At 57.9% G+C, this 19,839-nt stretch overlaps 1 protein-coding gene across 1 annotated transcript in view; it reads left to right on the top strand.

The window, feature by feature from the left end:
• Positions 1-4,752: 4,752 nt before the first annotated feature.
• The window catches only part of NCOR2 (nuclear receptor corepressor 2), a 207,269-nt gene continuing 192,182 nt past the window's right edge, over positions 4,753-19,839 (top strand). The window contains 1 exon segment of the mRNA XM_082698599.1: positions 4,753-5,029. The gene's annotated coding sequence lies outside the window, so the exon portion shown is untranslated.

Here is a 19,839-nt window from a genome sequence, read left to right as displayed (position 1 = left end):
GACCTATCAGCCAGGGGCTTGATCTCATTCTCTGCTTCCTTCTTTCTGAAATGCACGGTGTTATCAATAAAGGTGCACACATCAGAGAAAGCGGGGAGGGTGACGCTGCAGTTTCTTTTAGCAAAAAGGGTGCAGGGGGGCTGGGCGACATCGTCCGTGATCTGTTTGCAGGACTGCAAAATTGGAAGGGGACTTCGGACTCCATTATTCCGGAGACGCGGGGATCTGGGGAGATCCTGACCCCTCCAAATCTTCTGTGTTCTGACATGTTGCATTTTTTTGAACACCAGAGTATTTTTCTTACCCCTCTAAAGGGATTTTAGTGCACGGGCGTCGATGCAACTCCCCACCTCCCCACTGGAGGCCCGGTCCTGAGGGCTGAGCTTGAGCTCCTTCGCTGTTCTATCCGACAGTGCCCAGCACTCTGTAGGCAATAACTAACTACATATTAAATAAATAAAGCTCTGAGGCATTCATTGAAAGCAGGCTTTCCCTCCTCCTGCTTATGATTTTGCAAGAGGGTTTGTTCACTAAGGAAGTTTCTAACTTCCTGTGCCCATTCGACCCCTCTATTTTGAGTAGGGACCACCGGTGGCTGAGTGGAAGATTGGCCTGAGCAGCTAACACTTTGTAGGTGGTCACCTACCGCTGAATGCCAGTGGTCACCGGCACCTGCTGAGGGCAGCCCACCCAGGCATTTGGTGTTTGGTTTGGCTGACTTGTGTTTTATTTATTTTTTATTTTTATTTTTTTTAAAAGATTTTTATCCATTTATTTGACAGAGAGAGAGAGAGATCACAAGTAGGCAGAGAGGCAGGCAGAGAGAGGGGGAAGCAGGCTCACTGCTGAGCAGAGAGCCCGATGCGGGGCTCGATCCCAGGACCCTGAGATCATGACCCGAGCCGAAGGCAGAGGCCTAACCCACTGAGCCACCCAGGCGCCCCTGGCTGACTTGTGTTTTAAACCAAGGGTGACTAGGACAGCCTGGGAACGGGCGTAGGGGTGTACCGCAGGCCCCACCTGTCTCTTTTACTCACCTCCCCGTCAGTCCCTGGCTTGTGGTTCCTGCCAGGCTCTGTGGGCTTTCAAGTGTGCAACCGTGGTTTAAAGCATGTCTAAAGTATGAACACTATATGTAAAGATTTTCCCTGTGCATGTGGTTCTGGTGGGCATGCAATGTTTGTCCTGTGAATGTTCATCAGGGTGCCTTTTGGGGTATCCTGGTAGAGGCCCAGAGAGTGAGGGCTTCCCTTTGCTTGTGTTCTGAAGGCCAGTCCAGGGCTTGTGGGGATGCTGGGGGCAGGGAGGCTCAGGTCATCATGCCCTCTGGCCTGGGCTCTCCTCCAGGCCTGTCCAGGTGGCATTCTTTCAGGGCAGAGAGTTTGATCAGACATCATGGTTGTCCATATGGACTCTTAGCTTGAATGGGTTTCTCCTGGGTGTCAGGTCCGGGGTTGGGTGCTGGATCCCCCCCACCTACCCCAGAGGCTGAGATGGTGGAGAGAAGTGAAGACTTGACCGTGTTATACGCCAGAGGGACAAGTGCTAGACAATTGGGATGCAGGAATCAATCATTCCCACCTGAGTCCGGGTTCTGCAAGGCCAAGCCTGATACCCAGCCAGTGCCTTCCGTGTTGCCTGAATTCATTATTCACTGCTCATTTATTGTCAACACTTTTTAACTGCTGTCTATTGTGTGCTGGCGATACAGCAGTGGGCTAGACAGATGAGGTCTCTGCTGTCATGGACCTGACATTCTGGTGACAGAAGACAATATATGTGACAAATACCCAGGATAATTTTAGGTGGTGATAAATGGTGAAGAAAATATATAGGGTAATGAGTTAGTTAGTGCCTTGGGAGTTTTGATAGAGGATCAGGGAGAGCCTCTCTAAGGAGGTGACATTGAGCTGGGACCAGAAGCTAGAAGACGGCTCTCTCAGGCAGAGAAACAGCCAATGCAAAGGTCCTGAGGCAGGAATGAGTTTGACTAGTCTGCTAATTATTTAGAAGGGAATGGTTGAATGATTCGAAATTATAGTAGGAACATAGCCTAAGGGCAGAATTTGTCCCTTGGATTTCTCACCTGTTTCCAGCTGCTCGGGACCCATGTACTGTATGTGGCCCAATGTCCTTGGGCGAAGTTCCCTTGATCTTAATCTCTTCACCTATGAAATGGGCATATTGACAGTCTTTCCCTCACGGTGAGATGTTTGGGAGGCTCTTAGCTAGCATTATTATTAACCCCCATCCCAGCCCAGTGTCTAAGGGCCCTCCAGGGAGGCTCTTTGGGGCGGAGTGTTCTTTGGCAATTTTTCAAAGCTGTTGTTCCCATTAGTTACAGGAGAACCCCTGAGGCTGCTTGCTGCTCAGAGCCCAGTAGCAAATGGTGCAGTGCTGAGGACTAGCAACGGGGGTGCGGGGGTGCTGGGTACTGATCTGTGGCAGGAGGGGAGGGGCGTGGGGGGGTGGGGGGCTCCTCGGGTAGGCAGGGGGGTGGAGGGGAGGAGTTCGGGAGGGCAGGGGCTCAGCTGAGACTCGCAGTTCATCCCTTCGAAACCCCATGGTTTCTGGCGCCCATGTGGAATCACTAGCAGAAGGTTCTTAATCTCTCTGGGTCTGTTTCCCTATCTGTAATGTGGGGTCCATCCTAGGAACCCACCCTCTGAGGGTTTCTGGGGGGAACCTGTGAGATCCTGAGGACATGTACTTATATTTTTCCGTCTGTAACATGGCTGGTCCGGAGGACACTGACGTTTGAGTCCGTCCTTGGCTTCCTTTGAGGGGTTTCCAAGTGACCCATGGGACAATCCCCCTGCCTGTCTGCCCCACTCCGATGTTCACAGCCTCAGCCAAAGCCCCTGGACCACCACTGGGAGGCAGAAGCTGGGCAAGGGAACCTCCGAAGACGGTACCCCACACCCTCCTCCTCCAGTGCCAAATCCCAGAGCAGATCTCTTTGAAATGCAGATGTCAGGAGCGGTCTCAGGTGACACAGGGGGGCGGGGAGGAGGGCTGAGGAGGGCTTCCCAGGCCCCCTTCTGCCTTCCCTGTCCTCTCTTCCCCAGGCCCCTCAGAGGGCTAGGCCTTCCTTCTGCCGGGCTGGCGTTTTGCCTGTGGATTCCCACGGTCTGGTTGGCAGCTGTGGAGCTGGACGGGAAGGGAAGGGCCCGCTGATGTCCCCCTTCTCGTTCCAAACCTCTCCTCTTCCCTGCACACGCACTTCCCCTTTTTCCAGGTTTTTGTCAGCCCCAGGTGCTCCCTCTTTCCCCTCAATAAAAAGAAAACGAGCAGCCCGAGGGGGCAGAGAAGGACAAATTGCTACAGGGGAGGCGGGCAGCACCCCGCCTGCTGGCAGGGGGCACGCGTGGGGCCCCTGGAAACCGCATGGCCGCCTCCCCACCGCAGCCATTCCCCACTCCCCCTAGGGGTTCTCAGATGTTGGCAGATGGCAGAACTGAATCTGCTGAGACTTCGCTCCAAAAAAGGAAAGCTGAACTGAAAACAAAAATTCAAACTCTCCAACATCTTAGGGGAAAGGAGAGGAGGAGGGAGGCTCCAGGCCTGGGGCTCCCAGTGCCCTCTGCTGTTTTAAAAAAAAATCTCCCCTAGCTTGGGAGGGCCACCTGGGAAGGGGTCACCAGGGACGCACAATCGGCAGGGGGCCAGAAGGGTTCTGGTTGGAGACTGTGAGTTCCTGGGAGCCGGCCCAGGACTGTTCACGTGCGTGTCTGCGACCCCACATGCTTGTGCCGTCTGGGCTTGTGAGGGTGTGTGTGTCCCTGTGGATGGTATCACAGGCTTGCGGCATCAAGTCCATGCATTTGTGTCCCCTGGGGTCTCCAAATGGGTGTTCCCTCAACCACACATTATGGAGTCCCTACTGTGTGAAAAGGCCATGTAGAAACAGCCAGAAATCCCTGCCCTCGGGAAAGAGACATTCTGGTGTGTGTGCCTGACTGCGTGTGCAACTTGTGTGTACGTGTCCCGTGTTTACCTGTGGGTGATCTTACACTTGAGTCGATGCCCCAGGCTACACGCACGTCTGCGGTGCGCTGTGAGTTTCCCCGTGCGATCACTGGGCCACATCTGCTGTCCCGCGAGGCCCAGGGCGCGTAAGCCCGTCGCGGAGAGGTGGGCTCTCTACTGTGTGCTGCAGTACTGAGTGGGCTCCCCCACGCGCGTCCCTGCGCATCGGCGGGTGGCCCTCCCCGGACGCCCCCTCCCTACCCACCCACCACTCTGGAGTTATCATTTAATAGCTGAAACGCGATTCCAGTTAAGTATCTGGGGGCTGAAGAGGAGGAGGAGGGCTCGGAGCCCCACCGGAGAAGGAGGAGGGGGCGGGACGGGGAGGCGCTTTCCCCCTCCTTCCTCCTTCGCGGAGCTGCTAAAAAGAAACGGCGTCGCGCCCAAGTGTGAGGGTGGGTGTGTGTGTGCGCGCGCGGGGGGGGCAACGTGAGCGAGCGCGCGCGGGTGCGCGCAGTGCCCGGGAGGCGACGCGGGCCCTTTAAGGAGCCCGAGGGGGCCGGGCCGGGGCGCGTCGGTGCGGGCGGGGAGTCGGGAGCTAGGAGGCCGAGCCACCGCCTCCCGGGCTCCCGCCCCGCCCCCTCCTCCCCCTCCCGCCACCGCCGCCGCCGCCGCCGCCGCACCGCCGCCGCCGCCGCCGCCGCCGCCGCACCGCCGCCGTCGCCACCGCCGCCGCCGCCGCCGCCGCACCGCCGCCGCCGCCGCCGCCGCCGCCGCCCGGGAGCGGAGCCGCGGGCAGGCCGGGCCGCACCGGAGCCCCGCGTCCGCGCGCGCCCCGCCCGAGCCGTGCGCCCGCGCCCTGCGACGCGCGATGCGCTCCAAGTTGCGGGCCGGGGACCCTGGGCAGGCGCCCTAGGAGGCGGCGGCGGGAGGATCGCGCCCCGGCTGGAGGCCGGGCCTGCTGCGCGCCCCCAGCCCGTTCGGCACCGCCACTTGCCTGAGCGCCCCAGCGGCCCGAGCGCGCCCCGAGCCCGGGCGCCGCCGCCGCCGCCTCAGCGAGGTGAGTTGGGGCCGGGGGTCCCCGTAGAGGGCCGGGGGGAGGCGCGGGGCGCGCTTCCGGGGGATCAGGGGAAGATCGGGCGGCGCACGCGGCGGAGTTGGCGGGGCCCCTGCACTCCTGAGTTTGCGCTCTCGGGGGGTGGCCTGCTAGGGAGCGAGGCGCCCCATAGACACTGCGGCCCGCATGCGTGGGGGCGCTGGGGAACTTAGGGGAACTCCAGCTGCCCTGCGAGGGGGCGGGAAGGAGGGAAGTGGCGTGGGGGTGGACCGGCGGGGGGACGCCCTGGAATTGCGCCGGGCAGCCCCCCCACCGTGTGCCCCGGCCCTGTGGGCATGGCCGCCGTGCGCCTCCCTCCTCCCCAAGTAGACCCAGGGTTGGGGGTGACACTGCGTCTTATTTTCCAGCAGGCAGCGCGGGCTTGGGGAGCCCCTGGAGATGGCACCCCGTGCTCCCCGGCCTGGCCGCTCTGGAAGGGTGCATGGCGGGTTCCGGCCAGCTGGGGCCGGGGGCTGGCGGGGGCAGCTCCTGAGCGAGGGAGCAGAGGGCACTGGGTGGGGGGGGGGTCCCTCCGGGAGAGGCGCCCCTCGTTCCCCCCTCCCCCGCGGGCTGGTGTTCCTGCCGTCTGGGCCTGCCTCCCGCGGCTGGTGACGCCTCATTGGGCCGCCTCCTGGTCCCTCCCCCGGGCTGTGCGGATACTTGGGATGCCACTAGTTTGGGAAGTTGGAATTCAGAGCTGATCCCACTTGGGCTGGACCCGGAGGCCCCAGGCCCTAGTGCTGGGGGAGCCTCCCCGGAGACCTGCAGTGGGGGGCACTCGTGGGGCGCGCCTTCCTCACCCCAGGCGCTTGCAGAAAAAAGCCTGAGGGAGGGAGAGAGGGCAGGGCGGGCGGGAGGAGGGAGAGACATGCTGTACCTGTGAGCTGCCGTCGCCCGGGCCCAATTAGCGTGGGGCGCCCGGCGTTATTTTTACATTGTAGGTTTATTTTTTTGGAAGCTTGTGTCCTCCCGCCGCCTGTCGCGCGCTCCGGCTCGGCTCTGCGAGGGTCTGGTGCAGGGAGCGGAGGCGGATCTGTTCTGTCGGCTCAGCCTCCTCCCTTCCTCCCCCTCCTCCTCCCCCCCTGTTGGTGAGAACTGGTTTTATTATGATTATTTTTTTTCCCCCTTTTGCAGATTTGGAGGAAGGATGTGTGAGGGAGGGCGGGGGGGGGGGGGAGGTGGGAAGGGGAGAGGATCCCTGTGGGCTGGTTGGGGGAGTTCTCCACACGTTGGGATGTGTTATCGGTGGCCTTGACTTTGCCCTTTTTTAAAAAACGAGATCTGGGTCCTCGCGCGGCTGCTTTGATACAAGGGGCTCTCAGGGCCAGGCGCGAGCTGGGAGGGCGTCCCAGGGCATTGTTGTGTACCTCGTCGTGGGTGGCCTTTTTTTTTTTTTTTTTGGTTTTGGATGTGGTGGGGGAAGCAATCAGAGAAAGGAAGAGATGTGAGCCTGGATAGCCAGCCTTTCACTGCCTACTCTGCAACTCAACTCCCTGGGTTCGAATCTTTCTTTTGTCACTTCCTTGGCAGCCTGACCCTGGACAAATTACTTAACCTCTCTGTGCCTTAGGCTTCTCAGCTGCAAAGTGGGGGAACCATATTCCCGAGTTCCTAGGGTTGTTGTGAGAATCGAGAGTGGTCATCCCTAGAACGTATTTGTGTGAATGTTACTATGACCACTTTGTTGTTATTATTACTATTACTAGGTTCTAAAACTTGGACTTTAATCCAACAAACTGGAGATCTTGAGAGACAGGGCCGACTTGCCTTTTGCTGGGGAGTGGGGGATCTAGTGGAGGAAGGATGCTTTCTTCTCCCCACCCCCCACCCCGCCCCCCACTCTGCTTTTCTCGGTTGCGGATGGAGCCGCTGGGCAGGTGGTGCCTTCAGCCCATTGAGCAGATGCAAAGACTGAGCCTGGTGGAGGGGTGCGCGCAGGTCCTGGAGCAGGTGCGGACGGTGAGGGTATCCCGGGCGCTGTCTGGCTTCCCCGCCGCCGCCTTGTCCCTGCTTGGAAATTTACCGCCGCCGCCGGGTGCCCAGGGAGTCTGCGGTGCCCAGACGTGGGGGCGGGAGCTGAACCGGGGCCCCAGCCCTGGCCTCTTCCCACTGAGCTATTTATGCTTGCTCTGGGATCAATACTATTGATAAATCCATGTAAATGGTAATGTGGCTGTCAGGTCCCGGTGAGGGATGGAGACCCCTCTTGGGGCTGCCCGCATCTCTCCCCTCCCTGGGCGAGGGTTCGGCTACGTGGGAAGGATTTATTTGGCATAATCCGTTCTTTTCCCCCAATTAATAATACTTATACCACCTCCTAAAGATTTCTGGGAGCTCTGCAAATTCGCATCTAGCTGCGACCCTAGGAGGGCAAGGATTTTTCTCCGGGCAAGGGGGCGGGGGCTCTGCGGGTCGGGGCACTCACCCCTGCCCCCACATTGGAATACCGCCCCAGGAGTCCGGGCCCCCAGCGCCTTGCCTGCCTTGCCATTCAGGCTGCGTGAGCAGGCTGCCTGGCCGGGACACCCCCCCCCCCACTCCTCTGCCTCACTGTGGGGTGTTCTCTGTTCCCAACCCCCACCTGAGGCCTGTTGGGTGAGGTTGTGAGATTGGGTCGGGGGGTCCACCTACAGAGAACCCAGCCAGAGGAGCTCCTGTCCAGGAGAAGCAGAAGCGGCCCAGGCAGGAGAGCTCAGCCCTTCCCTCCCACAGTTCTCCTTGCGAAGCACCCCCACGGCACTCTGCCTCTGACAAGAGAGGGTTGAGAGCTTTTATTTGTGTCTGTTTTTCCCTTCTCTGTTTCCTTTTCATGTCTCAGACGCCAACAGCCGCCTCCCCAGGTGATACCTCTGAGGGAACAGCTTGTGGGAGCTGGTAATTCCTGCTCCAGGGCCCCCGGGGGAGGGTGGCAGGAGGGGGTCTGGGGAGGGCCAGGGGCCCAGGGGCGGGCCAGGCTGTCATCTTAGAAGGCCTTGTCCCATGGGTGGGTATGTTGGGGGGGTCCCCAGGGACATGATGCTTGGGAAGGGTCAACTGGCATCCTTTGAGAATCCTTGGGGGTTGGCAAGGGATTTTATCTCCTGTCAAGCAGTGATACTGTAAAGGCAAATACTGTACAGGACCCCCCCCCCCCATGTCAAACGCTCACTGTGTGCCAGGCTGTGCCCTCCCCAGGAATCCACATTCATTCACTCTTGGTACCCCGCTGTGAGGTCCTTGCTCTCATGATCCCATTTTATAGATGGTGAAATGGAGGCACAGAGAAGTTTAGTGACTTGCCCAAGGTCACACACTTTGGATGTTGGAAGGAGGGCGAAGACCTGGAATTGATGGTTCCTGGTCTTGCTGGTGCCTCTGCAGCTGCGGCTGCACAGGTTAGGAAGAAAGAAATTATGTTTCTTATTGGAGCAGCACCTATAGATCTTTGCCCCAGGGGGCAGGAGACTGAGAACCTGTTCTCCCCGGGATTTGGGGAGGGGGAAAGTGCCTGCGGCAGGCCCAGGGTTTCTTTGAAGTCTCATTTTATCTTAAACATTCATGCAAATTTGGCATTGGCTCTGGCGGCTGTGTTTATTTTGAAATGAAAACATGGTTTTGAATTATTTAGCAGGGCAGATAACGGGGCTCCAGAAAGTGGCATCTAAGGAGTGCAGCCTGGAGTTTCCTGCACAGGGGGCCGGGCTGGGCTGGACGGCTCTGGGACGTTTCTGTAGCAGGAGACCTTGAGAGGTCCCAAGGAGGAAGGCAGCTTTTTTTCCATTTTACAGATGAGGGTCCTGGGGCCGGGCCAGCCCAAGATCCCGCAGTAGTGTGGCTTTTGCTGACAGTGATCAAAATCATCATGGTTACTCATCTCGCCGGGCTCAGGCGAGGCACCCTGGAGAGAGGCTCTTTGATTTCCTAGAACCGTAAAGAATCATCCTCAACACACAGTAGAGGACAGACCAGGAGTGTTTAGTCCCTGATCCTCATTGGATCAGGTTCTGATGCATTCGAGTCCTGACTTAGCCATGGACACGTGGTGCGCCCAGGGGCTGGCCCCTGCTTCTCCGAGTTTGGGCGCCCCGGTCTGTAAGATGGGCGCATGGCTCACGGTTGGTGGGGTCGTGGAGAGGATTACAGGGCAGGAAGTGTGAGCACTGGGTTTAGAGTTTGTCTCTGCAGCTTTCAATTGTTATTGACTCTGGGCAAGCGGCTTAACATCTCAGAGCCTCAGTCTGCTCATCTGTAAGATGGGGATGGTGTCTTTATTGCTGTCAGGACCCAATCCCGATGTGTGTCGCCAGAGTTGCTGTTTATTACTTTGGCTTACCCCTTTGGATCGTCAATGCTTCGCTATAGAAGCATTCTACAGGGGATCTGTGGGGTACTGGGCTGTCGCCGACGGGTTGGTTCCATGTTTCCTCTGTCTACAGGGCTGCTTAGAAGGCGGGTGCTGTAACAGAGCAGGGTCTTGGGGTCCCTACACCAGAGCCCTGGTGGCCTGGCCTTTTTGCCTTCCAGAGAGAAGGCTCCTTTTCTATTGGCTGGTTGGTGTGATTGACAGATATGTTCCACCCCCTCCCTCTGTCCCTGGAGGCTGAGGTTTTGATGACATGGGTCTGGCAGACTTGGAGGGTTTGGGCAGCATGGAGAGTCGGGGAAGGGGTGACACTGGGGACAGAGGGGATCTCCTAGCTGAGGGCCAGGCTTCCCCTTCGCCTGGGTGCAGGTTCCAGAAAGGGCTTCTTTGAAGTCAGACCTGGGTTCAAATCCTGCCTCCATCAGCCAATGACTCAGGCAAAGTCTCTGACCTTCGAGCCTCGGTTTCCTTATCCTTAAGGAGGCAGTCGTGCCCACCTCTGAGGACAGTGTGGACCAGCAGTGTGCGGTCAGCTTCCGGCCGTGGGGGACAAGTGGTGCGCGCCCGCGCTGCCTGTGGCCACCTAGCACGGGGGGGGGGGGGGCTTTTGAGCTCTTGAAATGTGGCTAGCGCGACTGAACTGGTTATTTTATTTCATTTTAATTAACTTAAATTTAAACAGCCACATGTGGCTGTGGCTAATGGCTGCCTGATCAGACAGCTCGGGTCTGGAGGGAGGGAGTCAGAGTCTGTACATGGGAGTTGGGCTTGGCTCTTAGCATGGATTTTTTTCCTTTTCTGTGTGTCTTGTCTCTGCCCAGTGCCAGCGTGGCACTGTCCTATCTGGGAGCCTCCCCCCACCCCACCCGCCCGACAGCCCCGGGCTGACCCTAGTGCCGACCAGGCTCCTCTGTCCTCTGCCCTTCTCCTGCCCATGCTCCTGATCTTACTGTCCCCTTCCCGTCCCAACCAGCCTCTGGGGCCGCTCCGTGCAGTCGACCTTTCTGCGACATGGGGGACTGCGGGGGGAACATTCTAGATCTATCCTGTCCAGCACCATGGCTGCACGTGGCCCTGGGCACTTGAAGTGACTGCAACCAAGGAACAGAATTCCATTTTTTAGGGCACCTGGGTGGCTCAGTGGGTTGAGCCTCTGCCTTCGGCTCAGGTCATGATCTCGGGAATCTTAGGATTGAGCCCCGCATCGGGCTCTTTGCTTAGTGGGGAGCCTGGTTCCTCCTCTCTCTCTCTGCCTGCCTCTCTGGCTACTGGTGATCTCTGTCTGTCAAATAAATAAAATCTTTAAAAAAAAAAGAATTCCATTTTTTATTTTATTTTAATATGTTTAAATAGCCCCCTGTGGCCTGTGGCCACTGTCCCCTTTGGGCGGCATGGTTTTAGTGCCTTGCCTTCTCTGTGGACTCGGACCCAAACATGTTTTCAGACCACGGGCGGAGCCTTCTCTTCTTGGCCCTAGAGGCAGTAGGCCCGAGTGTCCCCGAGGCTGGGAGCTCTGTGCCCAGACTTCCCCACTTGTGTCCCTGCAAAGAGAGGGCAGCCCTCGCTCCTGAGGGCTGAGCTCTGGGGCCTAGACCTCCAACCTGGCTGGGCTCACAGAGGGGATCGTCTGCAAAGCCCCCTTGTCTGTTTTCATGAGTGCACATAGGTAGGAAGGCCTGCTGCTCATAAGTGTTCCATAGTTTTTTCTGCTACATCATTAATGCATCATGTCATAACTAGATTAATTTTGTTGTTGTTGTGCGGGGACATAATGATGCTGTCTATTGTCATTGGAAAAATAGAAGAAACTAAAAAGTAATTCACTCAAAACTCTCTGCCGCCTGTTTGGGGCTTTATAAAAGCGAACTTTTGTGAGAGAAACCGCACGGGTCTGTTAGGAAGTTCAAGCAGCTCACAAAGGCGTCCAGGGAAGTGGTCCGGTTTCTCCCCTCCCACTCTCTGTCCCCCGAGGCGGACGTGCACAGGTAAAGTTTCCCCTCCGAGACACTCTGGGCCTCTGCCTGCCTTCGATGGACACGAATAATATCACACCTTGTTCATGTCTCGCTTTCATCCCCTAAAATAAAACGTATCTTGGAGCTCATTCTGGAACACATAGAGCAGCTGTCAGCAAACTTCTGCCCACAGGCCCACACCAGCCCACCTCCCGTTTATTTTTTGGGATGTGGGAGGGGCAGAGAGTGAGGGACACTCTTAAGCAGGCTCCAGGCCCAGTGCAGAGCCTGATGCGGGGCTCAATCTCATGACCCTGAGATGGTGACCTGAGCCAAAATCAAGAGTCAGAAGCTCAACAGACTGAGCCACTCCTGCGGCCCCCACCTCCTGTTTTTCTGGGGTGTGCAAGCTAAGAGTGGTTTTTGTATTTTTTAACGGCTGAAAAAAGAAAAAAACCAAATAATATTTTGTGATCTGCGAAATTGAATGAAATTTAGATTTCAGTGTCCGTAATAAAGCTCTACTGGAACACAGCTATGCCCACGTGTGAAGGTGTTGCCTGAGTCTGTTTTCAAGGTATAGATGAAAAATGGTGGGGTTGTGACAGAGGCCCGAAGGCCTCGTGAGGCCTGACGTCTTTACTGCCAGTCCATCTCATTTTTTCTGACTTCAGCATGACCTCCCGGGGTTCTTGCTGTTGAAGAAACTGGGGGCCCAGAGAGGACTGTGAGTTGAAGGGTCAAACCGAGCAGGCCCTTAAAGTCCCTCCTGTTGGCCTGGCTAACTGTTCTTGCCGAGTGTTGCTGACGCTCTGGTTGCAGCCGACTGTTGTAGGATTCAGTGGGCAAAGGGGGGACGTTGAGGCAGCAGGCAGTCTGGACCGATTTCTCTGCCGTGTGGCGCTACGTGGTCGCTGAAACTGCTTCTGGGCAGTGCTCTGGGGTGTCCACAATTTTGGACGAGTCACTTCCTACCCGTCTTGTTCCCTCTTCGCTTGGGCCGCCAGGAGACTCGGAGCCAGATGTGCAGCCTGTGTTCAGCAGTCTGGTCTGGTCTGTGTTTCTGTTTTACCCGCTTCATTCTGATTTTACAGTACTTTGTCCCCGGTTTTTCTCTTTGCCCTGACTTCGCTCTCTGATAGTATCTTACCATATGCATTCCTGAAAGTTGTCTCATCTCTGGAGGGGCACCCAGGAGCAGACAGGAGGAAAGAAAAGGAAAACGCTTTGTAAGGTGTTTCCATGCTTGTGTCCCGTGGGTGCCTGTAGAGTGCTGGGTCACCTCACCTGGGGAGGTTACACCCAGAGTCTCCTGACAGATGATCCCAGGAGGAAACCAAGGCCTGGCCCTGTGGAGGGTTTGAACCAAGGTCAGACCCTGGGTGATAAGCAGGATCTTTACATGTGCGTGTTGGGCTGGATTTGGGAAGATGACAGTGAGTGACTTGCAAGGTGGAAGATGTCCCCAGTGGAGGGCCCCGGGGGAAAGCCCTGGAGTGGAGCAGGTGTCAATGCTCACCACCCCCCAGCGTCAAGTGTCACTTCTGTCTCTTCCCTGTCTGGGGCCCTGGGGCCCAGGGCTCTCGGAATTTTGGGATGGCAGTCCTGTGGGCATGTCCACAGTGAGGAACCCTGGGCCATCTCTTCTGGCCTCCTTGCTCTGCTGATGATTTCAGATGCTTCTGCTCCCTCTGGCCAACCCTGGGGAATTTCTTTTTTTCTTTTTTTCTTTTTTAAAGATTTTATTTATTTATTTGACAGAGAGAAATCACAAGTAGATGGAGAGGCAGGCAGAGAGAGAGAGAGAGGGAAGCAGGCTCCCTGCCAAGCAGAGAGCCCGATGCGGGACTCGATCCCAGGACCCTGAGATCATGACCTGAGCGGAAGACAGTGGCTTAACCCACTGAGCCACCCAGGCGCCCACTCTGGGGAATTTCTTGGAGCTGGGGAAGGAAGTGGGGGAAAGACTGCTCTATAGGGTGGGTTGTAGGAAGTGGGATTCGATGAGACTGGCCAGCTTGCCTGTGTGTGTGTGTGTGTGTGTACGCGTGCACATGCTGCCAGTGCGAGCGTGTGCACTGGGCTGGGGGGCTAGAAGTCTGGGAGGCTCTTGGGGGTCAACCCGTCCTCCAGCCTGGTGGCTGAGGCTGTCTACCGCTTGTCTCCCAGGGTTGGCCCCCAGCTCTGATTCCCGGGTCTGCCTCCTGCTGGCTGTGTGACGTGACCTGGAAGAGTAGCGGAGCCTCTGTGTGGCTCCTCAGTTTACCCACCAGTGAAATGGGGTGATGAATGAATGACACACATCCTCACAGGTCGTGGTAAAGCCGAGGGGGCTGGGGGCCATCCGAGGCCGAGGTGCTCCTGCAGCCTGGGACTGTCCTCCCCCTCCTCTCCATGGCTCAAGCACCCAGGGAGCCCAGGCAACTGGGTGCCGGTGGCTCATGGATGTCCCTCGGCCCTCACGCCCATGCTGTCCCCATTTGGACCCAGGTCCTTCCTCACCTCAGATGCTTGTCCTGGGCTTCCTTCTGGTGTGTGGCGTGTGGCGCACGGGCCAGAGACCCTGGGTCGCCCACACTGCCCTCTGGTGTGGTTGCCCCCTGCTTGCAGCAGCCCCCTCCCCCATCTCCCCACCGACATCCAGTGTGGCAGGGCCCCAGGGGTGCTGAGCCTTGACCTTACTCAGAGCCCCGAGGGCTTCCCACCACTTCTCACTGCCTTGGAGGCCTGTCTGCCCCCAGCGCCTGCCGACCTCTGCCCCCCCCCAGGCAGGCCCCCTGCAGTCCCTCTGCGCTAGGCTGGTGGCTGGTGGAGGGGCTCTGGCCACGCAAGGCAGGGCGGTGGGGTGCGGGGGAGGGCTGGAATTTTCTTTGTGGCCTAGGGAGCCTCTCTGGGAGATGCTGTCAGTCAGGAGGCCTGGAGGCTGGCCCGGAGGACCCGGGGGTGGCGCAGCCCGACCCCACGGGGAGGGGTTGCCCCGGAGGCCCCTGCTTGTCCTCACGCTGAACTCTAGTGCCCGCCGCAGACCCTCCGGGAGCATCGCCCGGGGCCGCGGTGGTGTCTCCGTGGCCATGGCAACCGCCTGGCACCAGGGCCCTGCTCGTTAGGCTAACGAGGCAAGGCTGCTGGGCCGGGGTGGGGAGGCCGGGGACGCGCCGCCCCAGGGCTTGGCCCAGCTTGACTGGCAGGCCACTGAGCCAGGAGCGGGGCCCAGCAGGCATCAGGGGCCCCCCTCTGGGGTCCTAGGGGCTCGGGCCAGGTGCAGGGGATGGGCTTCTGGTGGGCTCTGGGTGTGGTGGTGACTCGTGGTTAGCTGCCATGACCAGCTAAACCGGCTGGGGAGGTGGGGAACGTAAGCAGGGAGTGGGTGCCCCACTTTCACCGCCCCCCCCCCCCCGCTCCCCTCTGCCCTCCTGAATAGTTTTAGGCATTTTCACTTTCCCCCACCTCTGCTCCCTGCACCCCATCTAGGCCATTGTACCGGGTCAAATAGTGCCCCCCAAATTCGTGTTCCCCCTGAAGTTCAGAGTGGGACCTTACGTGGAGAAAGAGTTGTTGCACTTGTACCTGAGATGGGGCCCTGCTGGAGGAGGGTGGGCCCCAAATCCATGGAGATCCACGGAGAAGATGTTCCCCTCCCCCCCACGGAGTCTCTGGAAGGAACCACCCTGCTGACACCCGCAGAGCTGAGCGCCTGGGCTTTCGGATAACAAGGCAACAAGCCTCGGTTTCCCCATCCATAAAATGGGCACAGTCAGATTACTTGTCTGGGAAAGGCGATGAGGGGTTGAGCGAGGCCCTGCGCGAGGGGGCACAGGGCAGGCCTTGATGCGGGTCGGCGTGTGCTGTTGGTAGTGGCTTAACCGTTGGTAGTGCTGTTGGTAGTTGGTTTAACCTGCTGAGTCTGTGGTCGTTTATTACAGCAGCAGGAGGAAACTCAGACACGGCCTGCATCTACCCTGAAAACCAGCAGCCAGGAGCAACGTGGTCATTTATTTTTTTATTAAAAAAAAAAAAAAAAGAAGATTTCATTTATTTTATTATTTTATTCATTCAGCAGGATGTTCCCTTTACTGTGGTTTTGGAGGAAGGTTGGGACATCACAGCCAGATGACCCCAGGTGCCTCGGGCACTTAAAGCCTGTGTTGCACAGACAGATGACCTCTTGGTGCTGGCCTGAGCTGACTCCTTTCTGGCCTGCGCTCCCTGACCCCCACAGGGCAGCTCTCCGGGGAGCCCAGACTAGGCTCAGGCAGCCTCTGGAGGGATTCAGGTCTTCTGTCTGCTGGGCGAGGAGAGAAACTCGTTAACTCCCAGAAACCCGGGGCCTGAGGACACCTTCCTTTGTTGGACAGGTTCTGTCACTTGGTGCCTCAGTTTCTGCATCTATGAAATGGGGATAGCTGCATGCCCTGCCTCATGGGGGAGCGGCGCGGATTAGGGTGTTTGGGGTGACCTCCGACGACCTGCTCTAGATGGTGTACACGCCAGCTCCCGTCTGGTGTCTGGGCAGGGTTAGGTGGGGACGGGGTGCTTTGGAAAGCGTCCTGAGCTGGGTGGGACGCCGGGCAGGCTCCCCGAGCGCCTGCTTTACGGTCGCTCAGTTACGTCCCACAGTGGCCAGAACTGGTCCTTTCCCTGCTTCCTGATAGGGAAACCGAGGCACGCGGGTGTCCGCCATGCACGCTCCGGGCACGCAGCTCCTAAGTGCCTTCTGCAGGGGGATGTTGTCACAGGCAGGGTCTGGCCTTTCCTTGGCTCTCCCTTGCCCTTGGATTGTGGGTGTGGGGCGGAGGGTGGCCTGGGGGCACTGTGTATCCAGCCCTGCGTGCTTCTGCCCACTCTCTGCCCCAGCCCAGCCTGTCCCCCTTGGGGGTCACCCTTGCCGTCTCCTGGGCTGCGGCTGGCTGTGCCGTGCAGGAAGCTGACCCCGCTGTCTGGGCTATAAATAGCAGCTTCTGCGCTGCGGCGGGCAGGAAGCTGCGTCTCATGGTACCTGGGCTCCGGCCGCTGCCCCCTTGCCGCAGCGCCTCCTGGCCCCGTCCTTCTCCTGGTGGGAGCGCCAAAGCGGAAGCATGTGTGCACCCTGGGCGTTGTGCTGCAGGTTTGCTGTGTGACCTTTGTGCTCTCCTTGCCCTCTCTGTGCCCCGAGCCCTCTGTGCATCCTGTGCTGTGAAGAGTGTCCCCAGGGTGTCTGGGTGGTGACTGGGGAGGTGTGGAGGGCAGGGTTGGTGGTTTGTTGTTGAGAAGGGGGGGCGGGTGGTTTTTACCCTGGAGGTGGGGGACGTTAGCAGGAGGGGCTTATGGGGGAATCCGGAGAGGGGACATGGGACCTATCTAGATGGCTGTTGGGGAGCCTGATGAGGTGGAGCTGCCTGGAGGGTCCTGGACTGGGAGATGGACCGTGGCTTGGGCCCTGGGCGTTAGAGACCCACCTCGACTGCTGGGTCCTGGGTGATGCTGGCACAGCCTCTCAGGGCCTCGGCATGGTCTTCAGATGTCCCGGCAGGCAAGAGACACACAAGGCTTTCAAGCAAGAGAGAGCCATTTCACTCTGCGCCCTGTTGTCTTCTGTGTTTTCATGGGTCACATTGTTGATGTCATTGTACTGTTAGGGGGTAGCACTGGCCTTGTCCCTCTCTGGACTGTCTGGTCCTTGGGTGCCCCAGCTCCTGGAATTTCCCAAATGGCTCTGATCCTGGGCACACTGGTGGCCTCTGCCTTCCTGGTCCCTGCGGACCACGCTGCCCCTTTTCCTGGCAGATTCCAGCTGCCCGGTGAAGGCTAATAAGGCTTGATCATTCGGACATTTCTCCAAGCAGGTCAGCTGTGCCTTGCAAAGCCTTCCGCCTTCACAGAGGTCATATGTTTGTTGGTGCCCACATGCTTCTCGGCCTAGGGTGCCCGAGTGGATCAGGGGAGGTCTCCGCAGAGTGGCTTTCCTGGTCTCAATCTTGCTGAACTGCGGGATGTCCTGGAGGGCCTCTGCGACTGGTCCAAAAAAAGAAAGAAACCTTGCCAAAGAGTATCAATTAAGGAGTTACTGGTGGTCGCCCTAGAGGGGGAGGTCTCTAGTGATAAGCCACACGGCTCTGCCTGATTCACATTTTCATCAAAAGCGAGACTCGGCCTTGCTGGGGGACGTTTCCACTGAGCAGGTGACAGAACTGGACTTGCCCGCTCGGGCCCTGCAGGAGTGCAGAGACTGAGTCACGTGGACCCCGCGGTTGCTTTCGGAGTTCAGGCTTTGTCAGGGGTCGGCTGTAGGAGCAGTTTCCTCGAAGCCTAGACCTTTGGAGCCTGTGGTCAGGAGCTTAGTGGTGTCTCCCACAGTGGCCCCTGTCCTGGTCCCCAGCAACAGTGAATGTATTGTCACACAGCAAAGGGGTATTAATCCCCGCCGTGGCTGGCTGGGATTGAGGCTTCCCGCCAGCCGACCTTGAGATGGGGAAGTTCGCCGGGATAATCCTGGGGGCCTCAAAGTCCTCACGAGAGTCCTTAAAAGGAGGAAGCAGGAGGTCAGAGCCAGACTGAGACACTCTCTAATGCTGTCTTTGAAGATGAAGAAGGGGTGTGGGGCCGAGAACGGCAGGCAGCCTCTGGACGTGGGGAGAAGCCAGGAACAAATTGTCCCACGGATCCTCGGAAGGAGCACAGCCCTGCTGACACCTTGACTTGTAGCCCGGTTTTTGGACTTCTGACCTCCAGAACGTGAGAATATATTTTACGCTGGTTTAACCTGCCGAGTCTGTGGTCGTTTATTACAGCAGCAGGAGGAAACTCAGACAGGGCCTGCATCTACCCTGAGAACCAGCAGCCGGGAGCAACGTGGTCATTTATTTTTTTATTAAAAAAAAGAAGATTTCATTTATTTCTTTGAGAAAGAGAGAGTGGGAGCATGTGAGCAGGGAAGGGGCAGAGGGAGAGGGAGAGAAACTCAAGCAGGCTCTGTGCTGAGTGCAGAGCCTGACACGGGGCTCGATCCCACAACCCTGGGATCATGGCCTGAGCGGAAATCAAGAGTCAGATCTCAACTGACAGCACCATCCAGGTGCCTCACAACATGGTCATTTAGACGCTGGTGCGTCCCAACTGCCAGTGACCTTGGAGTCAGGTGACGGCTCAGAGTCTCGGCCTTGACCTGGGGCTGTGGGTGAGGGATTTGGGGCCAAGAGAGTGAGTCGCAAACTGTTAAGGGCCATGCTAGGGAAAAAAATGAAATAAGAAAAATGTCTGGAAGCAGTGAGATGACCCTTTGGAAGCTTTGGAGAGGGGGAAGGGGTGGTGTGCGGTGGGGTTGTTGGTTTGTGTGTGTGTGTGGTTCTTTTTTCTTGATTCCTTCAAATCCAGTGGGGGCATCTAATCCCTGTGGTGGCCAGAAAAAATAGTACGTCCCCAGCCTGTCTCCCAACCCGTGACGAGCCCCGGATGATTCTTCTGGGTGGGGTGTCCCAGGGGGCAGGTGTTCCAGATTCTCGGAGCAGACAGGTGATGCCCCACGCTGCTTCCTTCCCGGCTTTATTGAAAAGAGGAAGAAAATGGCCCACACCTCTGGCCCTGAAGGCCTCTGGGCCTGCGTCCAGAAACCTGAACCCTGCAATTAAATGAAACTAGATCCTTAGGTGGGGAGAGCTGCTCCTACCAGGAGAGGCTCCAGAGACCAGGCCCTGGGGACCTGCTGCTGGTGTCTGGACGATGGGGGGTCCGGCGGGGGTGGGGTGGGGGTGGGGAGCGGGGGTGGGGTGGGGGTGGGGAGAGGCAGGTAGAGAAACTGCCCCAGGGGAAAGGGAAAGGGTGAGAATGCGCCAGCCAGCTTGGGTCCACGAAGCTGGGCTCAGGGCTCCAGCCCAGGTGGCCGCTTTTTAGTAAAACAAAAAATTGAGAGGCACCTGGGTGGCTCAGTGGGTTAAGCCTCTGCCTTCGGCTCAGGTCATGATCTCAGAGGCCTGGGATCGAGTCCCGCTTCGGTCGTCTCTCTGGTTAGCAGGGAGCCTGCTTCCCCTGTCTCTGTCTCTGCCTGCCTCTCTGCCTACTTGTGATCTCTCTTTCTCTCTGTTAAAATAAATAAATAAAATCTTAAAAAAAAAAATTGCAGGTGACTTTCCAGTCACCCGAGTCCCCTCGCTGGAGACTTCTACTTCTCAGCTAGACGTGCTCTTCTAATCCATGTTTTTAATGCTTCACGGGCTTCCGTGCGGATCCCTGCATGGCCCGGGGCCCTGTCTCCTCCCTGGGCTGAAAGAATGCACGTGGACGTGGTTTTCTGTGGGTGCTTCTAAGGTGAGCCGTGGGACTCTGTCGGTTTTGTAGGTCAAAAGTGGTCGAATATTGACAACTTTTGTGTAATTCAAGCTAGTAATTTCCTGTCCGTGCTGGGCAGGCCACAGAGTGTAGTGACGACCCGCAGGGATTTTGATGGCTCGTGGGGTCCTATCCCTGCTCCCCCTGTCCCATGGCCTCCCACCAGCTGTGAAGCC

This window comes from Mustela nivalis, assembly GCF_964662115.1.
Source record: "Mustela nivalis genome assembly, chromosome: 14".
Classification (NCBI taxonomy): Eukaryota; Metazoa; Chordata; class Mammalia; order Carnivora; family Mustelidae; genus Mustela; species Mustela nivalis.
Note: the sequence above shows the minus strand (reverse complement) of the source record. Positions and strands in the feature narration are given on the sequence as shown.